Source organism: Cuculus canorus, chromosome 16 (genome assembly GCF_017976375.1).
Source record: "Cuculus canorus isolate bCucCan1 chromosome 16, bCucCan1.pri, whole genome shotgun sequence".
Classification (NCBI taxonomy): domain Eukaryota; kingdom Metazoa; phylum Chordata; class Aves; order Cuculiformes; family Cuculidae; genus Cuculus; species Cuculus canorus.
In genome coordinates this window covers 12,520,536-12,530,657 of record NC_071416.1, presented here as the reverse complement: position 1 = coordinate 12,530,657, position 10,122 = coordinate 12,520,536, and the positions used below count along the sequence as shown (strand labels likewise).

The window sequence follows — 10,122 nt, the reverse complement described above, 5'->3', positions numbered from 1 at the left end:
CGGAACCGGTTGCCTTAGTAGGCCCAGCCGGTTAACGCTGGGGTCGGGGCTGCCGGGGCCAACGTCAGGCGGTGCCGGTCAGCAGAGGGCGCCGGGATGCCGCAGTCCCGGCCCGAAAGACGGGGCGTTATTTAACCGATGCGGGAGCCGTCAAGGGCACCGCCCCGCCCAGGCTGCTCCCGCCCACCCGGAGCCAACGCGTTTTGTAAGCGCGTCGCCGGGAAGGCGTTGTATAACCCGCCGTTACAAAACAGCTCCGGCGCTGTGGCCCGGTTGAGACACACCTTCTGTAACAGGCGGGCTGTTCTCGAATGGACGGATTCCAACTGACTGTCCTGGACTGCGTCTCTTGCTCATACTTGGAATAAAACATAAGCGATTTAAAGCAGTAAGAAATTGATTATAACAACAAACAAAACCACATGCGTTTTGTGGCACAGCTTCAAGCATGTTCTTGTAAAGTTCTCAAGATGACAATGTTGAAAGTGCAGAAATTGTATGTTTTTCCAGTCAGGGAGACAGAAGGAAAGCATTTCATGGACACGACTCTCAGCTAGTGAGTGTTATGTACTCACAGTAACGGCACAGTAACAGTGTCTCTGGAGAAGTCCGAGAGAAATTTCTCAGAAACAGGTTACTTCACGTAGTGGAATTTTTCTTTCTGCAGTGCCAGAAATCCTAGTCAGTCTGGGGAGAGATCGATTCAGTGAATAAATTTCTGCTGGAAAGACCTGTCTTGATCCTGTTTTTTCTGATTCTTCCCCCTCATGGTACTACTAAACATTTTTAACATGCTGGTGATCTATCATAGTGCACTAAGTTATTCCTGTAAGATTGCAAGTCCATTCTAATTCCATTGTAGTTGTAATACCCACTGAGTGATTTCTGCAACTGGCGAATTTTGTAAAGGATATTAAAAATACTAAGCATTTTGCAGAATGCAATGCATAGGCGTAGAAAGTGGTGACCCTTAAACAGACTTTGGCGATTCAGCAGATGCCTGTCTCCTATCCATTAGGTCTCCTATCTATGGCCTCTTATCATTTTCTTCTGTCAAAGTAATGTTAACTACTGGAAGCAAAGCGAAATGACACTTCCAAGAAGGAAGCATGCCAACATATGGTACAGATTAGGAGCTAGGTTGCAGCAGTTCTTGCTCATATAAACTTCAGTTAATTTTGAGAGGATTTTTGTTCATGTAAGTTTCTTATTTGAGTGTTATCAAAGGCTGAATTACTTATAAACTTGACTATTAAAGGAATAATAAAATTATAAATAGTAAAGGCAGACTTTATGAAAATACAGTGCCCATTTGTAACTGCAGGGGGAAAAGTTGCACACCCTCAGTGTTAGAATTTTTTACGTTGGTGATGTTGCACCTTGAGAAGACTCTGTCCATTTTTATGACCAAGAATTTAACACCATAAAATTAGATAACTTTCCCCCCATGGTTGACAGTATCTGTCTAATAATTGAAATCAAAGAAAACATTCTTTCAATTGAGCCTGTCCAGTCCCAGGTACTGCCAAGATGATCATTAAGGACTATAATGGACACCTGCAAAAGAATTTAAAGATCTTTGGAAGCCCACAGTGAGATTGCTTAGTTTGTACGTACCTTTCATGGGCTGTTTGCTTATGACTGCTAAATTCAACCGATGCGTGAAATGGGCCTTGTGATTATATACTTCATATAGATTTTGGCAGAGCAATCTCCTTGGCACGACCAAGGATGACTTGAAATTGCTCTTGGAATTTTGTAGGAAAGTACTCTAAGGTCCCAATCAATTTATTTGCAGAATGTGGCATTGTGATTTTGTATTTTCAAACCCATCTTTGCCAGCAAGGAGGTATGAATTGAGGTGTGGTTTTGAGCAGCCTCATAAAATATCCATAATTTTGACTGAAAAGCATAAATGTCAGGAAATAGCTCACAAAGCCAAAACTCTGAGCCCCTGACTGTCAAACCCACTTGGGCTTAGGCATCTGGTGTTCTGTCAGGAAAATAGAGTTGTTGTGTCACGCTTAGAAAGGTCAATGCCATCCTGGCTCAGAGCTCTAATCCCAGGGATCAATCACACCACACTGCAGTGTAAAATGTTACTAAATTCTAAACTGAAAAGGTTTTGGTGACAAATGCAGCGATTTAGGCTATACTTCTGGATTAAATAAATGCAGGTCAGAAGTGGCATTCATAACGGATCACCACAGCCAAATTGTACCGTGCTAAGATTGCAGTTGCCGTATCCAGTGGAGAGAGTTTCATATTTACTGCTGCACTTCTTTGCAATAGGCAGGATGCGAGCTCTGGTTGCTTCCCCTATATCACAGCACTTCACAGTTTTCAGATTACAACAGAGGCAAGTTTAATTTTTTCTTACACTTGAGAAAAATGTATCTGGTAGTGTTTTTTCCCCGTCATATTCTGAAACATAGCAAACACCACAATAATACTGCACCAGGTCCTTGATCTGAAATCAAAAGTTTTGCTATGTTTGAAATATTGGTATTCACACACTGTATTAATGAAAACCATTTGAAGGTCTTGCTCTTTTCTTGAGCTGTAAAAACAAATTCCCACTCCCTTTGTCAGTCTGGCGGTTGTACTGGCAGAAAAATGACATTATGGATGTTTTCTTTTCCGGACATACCTCTTCAATGACTTTCATTATACAATTCTTAGCGACTACCCCATCCACAAACACTCTTTTCACCATCAGCAGTCAATTCAGTATCTGAGGTAGTTAGCTTGTGGCTGTATTTTCTTGTATGTACTTAAAAAAGCTTTGTTGGATAGCAAAACTTTCTTTATAGTGCTTCCAAACCCAGCTTTTAATGCCTTGCAAGTCATTCTACATCTCTTTCTGAATAGGTCACCTCAAATTTTACTTTTAACAGGCAAATACCCTTTTCAGAAGGAAAGCACAGCAATATCTCAGTGTAGGATGGTACCAACTCCTCTAGATTTTGTTCATACTTTAAAAGTTTCGTTCAAGTAATTTAGATCCTTCCAGATTTCTGATCAGTATCAAAAGGAGACACTAATGGGGAAATGCCACCGCTACGTAACATATTGCATCCTGACAATATGGTGTTAGTTGCAAATGAGTCCACGTGTTGGTACATGTACTATGTCAGAAGAGAGCTCAAACTGTATCATAGATTACCATTCAGATGCTTCGGGGCATCTCTTTCTCTATTCGTGAAACACAGATGGAACAAAAATATTGCCTCTTCAATACCGAAAATGCTATTTTATCAAAATAACAAGCATTTTTTATCATTGCTTTCTCCTCTGCATGGCATTAGCAGCACTGCTGATGCCGAGTCTGAAGAGCTGCTTCCCACTGCTTCAACAAACTGCTCTACCACTCCAAAACCTTTCACCTTCCTTCTCCGTAAACGATGTAGTCGCAAATTCCTTGTCCCAGCTGAGGTCTGGGCTTGTCCTTTGGCCCAGGGCAGAAGGAAGCATCAGGAGTGCAGCAAACAGCATTCACGACCACTGAGCTCTGTACTGTCTTAAAGCTCTCTGCCTGTCACACTACACTCTATACAACTGACTTCTCAATTTCGGTCAGCGCTGTTTAAGCTGATGCCATCTGAGGTCAGTTATTCAGACACATGGGGGAATCGAGTCATGCCTTCCATGTGGGAAAACCACAAGAGGGGGCTAGATTTCCATAAGGGTCTCCACCTGAAGACCTGTTGCTTGTTATTCCATCTGAGGGAAAAGGATCAGAATTTGCAGTCTCACAAGCAAACTCACCTCGAAGTATCCACATCTCTAAGCATCGCCATGCGAAACAGGACAAGAGCCCTACTCCGATTCTGCACTCGCAAAGCGCTGCCCACCCCTAAATCCAGGGCAAGATTTTCAGTACAAGTATATTGTTGTCCTGCTTCCATGTTAAAATGTGATCTAGACAGAAATTCCTTGCTGGAAACAAATGGAAAAGATACATTCTGGCCTTTTTTTTTTCAGTCCTTCAGAAATATTAATGCAAATTCAACATCAAAGCAAGGAACCATCCCCAAATAATATTTAAGTCTGGTTAACTTGGCAGAGACTTTAACCTACAAAAAAGATCTTAGTGCTGGACCAGTTTACTGCTATTACTGGCTGCTCGTATGCGTGACTTCCACAGCAGAAAAATGGAGGAGACAGGAACACACAACCTTTAGACAACAGCATGACTTTAGACCAGTTTAAATAATTTGTGAAGGCAAAGCCTAAATGGCCCTCGTGATCTGTATTCATCTTCTTGCAGCAAAAGGATCAAAGGGGCTGCAACTGAAATAAAGAACAGAAAAATCAATTACTCACAGGGCAATCAAATCCAGACTCATACAATTTTATTGTAGTACTATTTTTCCTATATATGTCCTATTGCTGAAATGAAATGCAGTGAGTGCAAACCACAACATGGAAGTTTGTCTCAGACAGCTTTTCTTGTCTTTCTTTTTGGAAAAAAGATGACACAGGAGGCAGAATGTATAATGAGAAATATTCATTTTCAGCAGCTGTGTTCTATTTCCTGTTTAATAAAAAGGGGAGATCTACTCTCTTCCTTCTTATGACTAAAACCAATGAGGTACTAACTTTTTTCCACAGATTTACATGCAGATTCAGAAATTATTTTCCAGTATTGATTGCAAGGAAGGGTTCTTCCTGGAGTTTCTTAATATGTAGTATTTTACTACTGCTTAAATGTTTCACATGCTGTTGAACAGTAGGCGTCAATAAGGCTGCTGTCCTCTAGCATGGTGATACAGGGAGCTAAAAAAAAAGGGATGTACTTTCTTAACAATACTATTGCAAACATATTTCCTGTTTCAAAATTATGCCCATTTCCCTCTAAGGCACATTTAAAACAGTCTGGGTTCTAGAATTATTTCTAAGCTCTAAAATAACATACGAAACCCATCTGAGATTTGTTTGTGAGAAGGAGGTTTCCATACCAGTGTTTCCACTTACTCAATAAAGCAGCCAAATTACTAACTCATCAACATTTTTTACCAGGTTACATAAACTACTTCAACACAGGACAGTTAGAGGGAATGTGTTTTAGTCATGTTTTGCCGAGAGTCGATGAATCCCTCTGTAAGGGTGTCAGCAAATGAGCAGAACAACAGCACATCCTTCTCTCACAAGGCTGCAGATCTCTCTGTCAACTTATCACCTACAAAGACTGGCTGCATTTTGGATAGGTACCTGCCCTGCGGAAGAGGCTGAGTTTAGAAGTAAGTCACATGCACTTTCTTTCCTCAGCTTTGACACACTAACACGTTTGCTCTCCTCACTGTTAACACAAAGAGTTGCATACACAAATCACAGGACTTCACTGTCTATGCCAGTAAGTTTGCATCAGCAAACTTGCAACATCACAGCTGTTAATTTATGCAAATGTAGGTGACAAGAACTGCTGTGACAAATATATAATAAATTCCTAAAAATTAACAGATGGGCAATTTTAAACAAATAAATATCTTGCTGTAGAAGTGTATGTCGAGCGTATATAACTACTAGGAAGAGGGAACTTTTGAGTAACTGCTAACATAGCAGTACTTCAAAAAGCCTTTTGAAAATCTAATGAGGCAGAAAGTTGAAATTATTTCAGTGAATGAGCAGCATCAATGGTTTTACATAATCCATGCAAAAAATGCATTCAGAGCATCTTATTGATTAAGTTTGTAATCGTAGCTGATTAATGCAGCCATTTCCTCTCTTTTGTACAATCTTTTTATTCTTTGTAATCATAAAGCTAAAATCACATTTGACTCTGTTTAGGATGAGGCTGATCTCATCTGTTGCTAAAAAGCAGGCAAGCCCATACCTTCCTTATCAAGAGTGTGATACGTCTACTGTGGTTGTACAGAGTGTCTACAATAACTCGGCTCTAATACTGCTTAAACAATTTGAATGCAAATGATTATTTTCCTTATCAGCTTTCTCCCCCACCTGACGACATACGAAATGTAACAAATAAATGCATACACAAGCACACACACAGCCGACCACCTCACCGCCTCATCGTTAGCATCCTGGCTACTCTTAAGGTCTTTCAGGCTTCTCTTAAGGTCTTTCATCTGCTGTCTGTAGTGTTTTAACACACTCAAATTGCCTCAATGCAATGAGGCGCCGTATTAAAAAGGTGTACTTGTATTTATGTGTTGCAGCAGAGGTCTTAAAAATGCAGTACATGGCTCTTAAATGGCTTTTGGCTAGTGAATGATTTGTTTTTGATTTAAAAATCAACTCAAAATTTGTAACAAGGAAGGTAAGTGCTGCAGGATTATTATAACTGTGAATTTTGACATCTTTTTTTTTTAACAGTGCAGTTTCCTCCACTTCTATGGTTCAGGGGGTTTGATTAGGGTTATGCAAACAGTTCCATCTTTTCTGTGTCATTAGTGGGAGCAGCAGCTGCCAATAGGTGACTTAAGTGCATATACACGGTGGTATACAGTTCATGGATGCAATAGGACTATTCTGTTGTCTGGGAAACAGTCTCTGAAGCTCTGCATAATGTGACAGCTACCAGCCACATAATGTTTTTTCTTGCAATCATCACAAATGCGCATGTGATCAAGTAGGCAGATGATAATCACGTGTTATTATCCACAACTCATGAGCAAGCACAGTAACAGCACAATTAAAGACAAACCTGCATATTTTAAGGTACTTTGAAATTGCTGATGATTTTGTGTTGTTTGGAAATAATCATGCTTCTCCCCTACATCTGATACTTGTTTGATTCTAAAGATGACAACATTTCTTATAAAACCACAGTGTGCTATCAAACATTTGTTGAATGCAACTTTCTAATGCCAAAACTTGAAGAACCAGCGATGACAGCTACTGATCGCAACATATTACACGTCAAATCACAAACATAACTCATGGTCGTCAAATCTTGCTCCTGTATCCAAAAGTTATATAAAATTTTGTTCCAGAATTCTTGTTGCACTCAGCTATCTTTTGACATCGTCTAAAGAAACCTCCGCCTGGAAATAAAAGTTGAGAATTCTTCCTACCCAAACTAGTGCATGAAGGCGGCTACTCAGTCATCAGTGCTGACTTCTTAACTATCACAGAAACAATTATCCAATCAATTATAAATCAGTTGTGAGACATCTCTAGCTCACATCTGGCAGTGGCTGACCACAGAACTGTGATGAAGGCAAGCCATTAAATAAGTTTTCTTCAAAGTTTTGTGGGCCAGAGAACAGGTAGATCCCGGATTTAAGTCTGTTTGTACTTTCCTTGATACTGGGATTATATTTGCCGTCTCTTTCAGAGGGGAGGATCCAGTCTCAGCAATCAAAAGCACAAGACCTTATCTCTGGGATTACAATCCTTGGACCTTTAATAGTAACAGCAGCCTAATGCTCAATCCCAACTGCTGACAGCAGGAATTCCCTACTCTAAACTGAGGTGATATTCTGGTGTTTGGATGGAATTGACAATCCACAGAGAAACAGCTAGCCCGGAAGTCAAAAACTGCACCAGAAAATGGCCCTTCTCCTTCTGGGGATGAGGCATTTCAACGGTTCAAAATTTTTGGTGTCTTATCAGGCCAATGGTAGTTGCCTCTTTGTAGCTTCACTGAAAAAATGTATCTTTCCCAAGTAGTCTCCTGAGGGTTTTTCATGAGTGTATTTAACCCAATCTAAGGGATAAACTATAAAATAAAAATGAATTATAAATACTAATCAAGTAGGAGAGTTTAGGATGGAAACATAATGCAAATATTTTCTGTCCAAATAAAATAATAGAATGATCTTCATGTACAGTTGGGACAAAAGCATTTTCTTTCATAGTGTCATCTAATAAACATTTTTAACTAATAAACAGGTTCCATAAAATTGTCATTACTGTAAAAACAACATATTTCCATTTAGGAAAAATCAAATTCAAAGTCAATGAGATTGCACGATCAAGGTTAAGTGGCAGAGTCCAGCTAGATAAAATGCTTGAATCTGCACTGGACCGTAACTGCCATTTGACACTTAGTACAGGCTATGGATAGTTCTTTTATATACTTAACTGCAAAATATTATAGCGCTTACTGAAAATGAAAGGAATATATAGGAAAACTTATAATCTTGGAAATCTTGCAAAAGAACTTTAGTACATTCTCTAGAATTATCCTGATCCAAAGCCACACCATTAACAGGCTCGTACAAACCTGCTGCATAGAATAAGAAAAGGTGAGTTAGTGAAATCTATGCAACAACTTAAAAAGGATCTAAGAATTGAGTATTACAAGAACGTAAGAGCTGTTAAAAATACATTTACAGGGTAGTACTTTGCGTTGCACGTCATGAAGAATACCAAGTGAATGTCATCACAGCCCTAACTTCTACCTGTGCATGTAGCATACCTGCAAAGTCATACACTTGTTTTTCTCCGTACTGGTATATCTTACTCTGTGCCAAGGATGGAAACAGTTCTTGAACTGAGAATTTAGGCACAGAGACTTGGACTCTTCTAGGCCTCCCCCCAGCCCCATTATTAATATTAATTTGTGCAGCTTCATTAGTGATGATTAGCGAGAGAGCACTTTGGAAGACAAAAGCTTTTTCATCATCGTCCTACCTACACTTAACGCGATGCTGAAATTAAGCTGTATATTAAGCTGTCTGCAACTTAGTGTTTCAGCAAAAGCAATAATTAAGCAATAAACAACATACATAAATGAAAGAAAAACAGTTAAATCCAAAGCACTGAGAAAGCATCAAACTTACCGTAGTATGATTAAGCCAACTTAGATTAATGCCATCCATCTCTTCAGGATATATATACATTCTCTGTTGTAAGTGCATAGAGTCCAAAGAGTAACAGCCACAAACTGAAGTTAAAAATATTTTTTATAGGGATAAATATTTGCAAAACATGGTTTTAACACTCACTACTCTTCTCTAAAACCAACGCTTTTAAGTGTAAATTTTCATCTCTTGCACAGTGTACATTAAAACACTTTCTTACTAGCTGTCTCAATTTAGTATTTTCTCTAAACTTGAGTCATTTAACAACTACTTCAAGTTACTCCACAAATGAATAATACATCAGGTCTACTGCACTAAATCAATTGGATACGCATGGTTTTCCAGCAGGTTCATGACTAATAAGATGACAAAATTGGAGTTTGACCTTCTTGGTTAGTGTCAATGTATGGTTTTCATGCTCAGAAATAAGAATAGTTTTATATACACTGGCGACAAATTCTGACCATACAGAGGTGCTCTGAAATACATAAAATACTGTAAATCAGTAATTATTATAAGTCAAAGTCTAGGAAAAGGTAAGATAAAGAGTATAGGAGCTAGAGCAGCTTTTCTTTCTCATCAAGACATGCATACTATGTATCTTTTATGGGGCTCCCAAACGTACATTGGTATGAGTATCATAGGAACAGAACAAACAAATACTGTCTGAGCAGCTGAACACTCCTTTGGGCACACGGACTCTAGCAGCGATGCGTGCTGCCAGATACATCAGCAATGAAAGCAGCAGGCAAGGGCAGTTTGAGTAAAACTATGATTTTAATGAAAAACCTCCACAGAGCTTCATTAAACACAGAACTTGGAGATGACCCAGTCTGAGAAGCAACTAAAACTTATTTGGTAACTCCAAAATCGGTGTTTGTTACTTTTAAAAATGTGTATTTTGGTGCGTCATAGATATCTTAATCCTCGCTAATACACTTAAAATTAAAGGAGTACTTTCAAAACCACCTGAACACACACAAGGGATCTGCGCAGATTTAAACAAAAGTTAACTACAGATACCTCAAAGAAAGACCCTTCTTTAGAAAAGCGATGGTGAATATTCATTTTAGTTCGAGAATAATTCATCTGATTATTTCAATAAACCACGAAAAAACGTCTGCAGAATTAGGAGCTGCGGAAACCTCAAATGTTGAATCTCTTCTGTGCTCACTTAGAAAAGACTTTCTTCAAAAAGCAGTTCCTAACTTCATCTCTTTGTCAGCTTTTTTTGATATGGTATATGGTCTGTTTTTTAATTGCTGTATTTTGTTGTTGCCTCTTAGAGAATCTAGTCAGCATGGGCATGCATTCCAAAACCTGCACTACTAAAAAAGGAATAGCAGCAAAA

General features: G+C 39.1%; 1 long non-coding RNA gene across 1 annotated transcript in view; it reads right to left on the bottom strand.

Moving 5' to 3' along the window:
- Positions 1-1,012: 1,012 nt before the first annotated feature.
- The window catches only part of LOC128853802 (uncharacterized), a 56,445-nt gene continuing 47,335 nt past the window's right edge, over positions 1,013-10,122 (bottom strand). The window contains exon 8 of the long non-coding RNA XR_008452576.1: positions 1,013-4,293. This is a non-coding gene — a long non-coding RNA (uncharacterized LOC128853802). The remainder of the gene's footprint in view (positions 4,294-10,122) is intronic.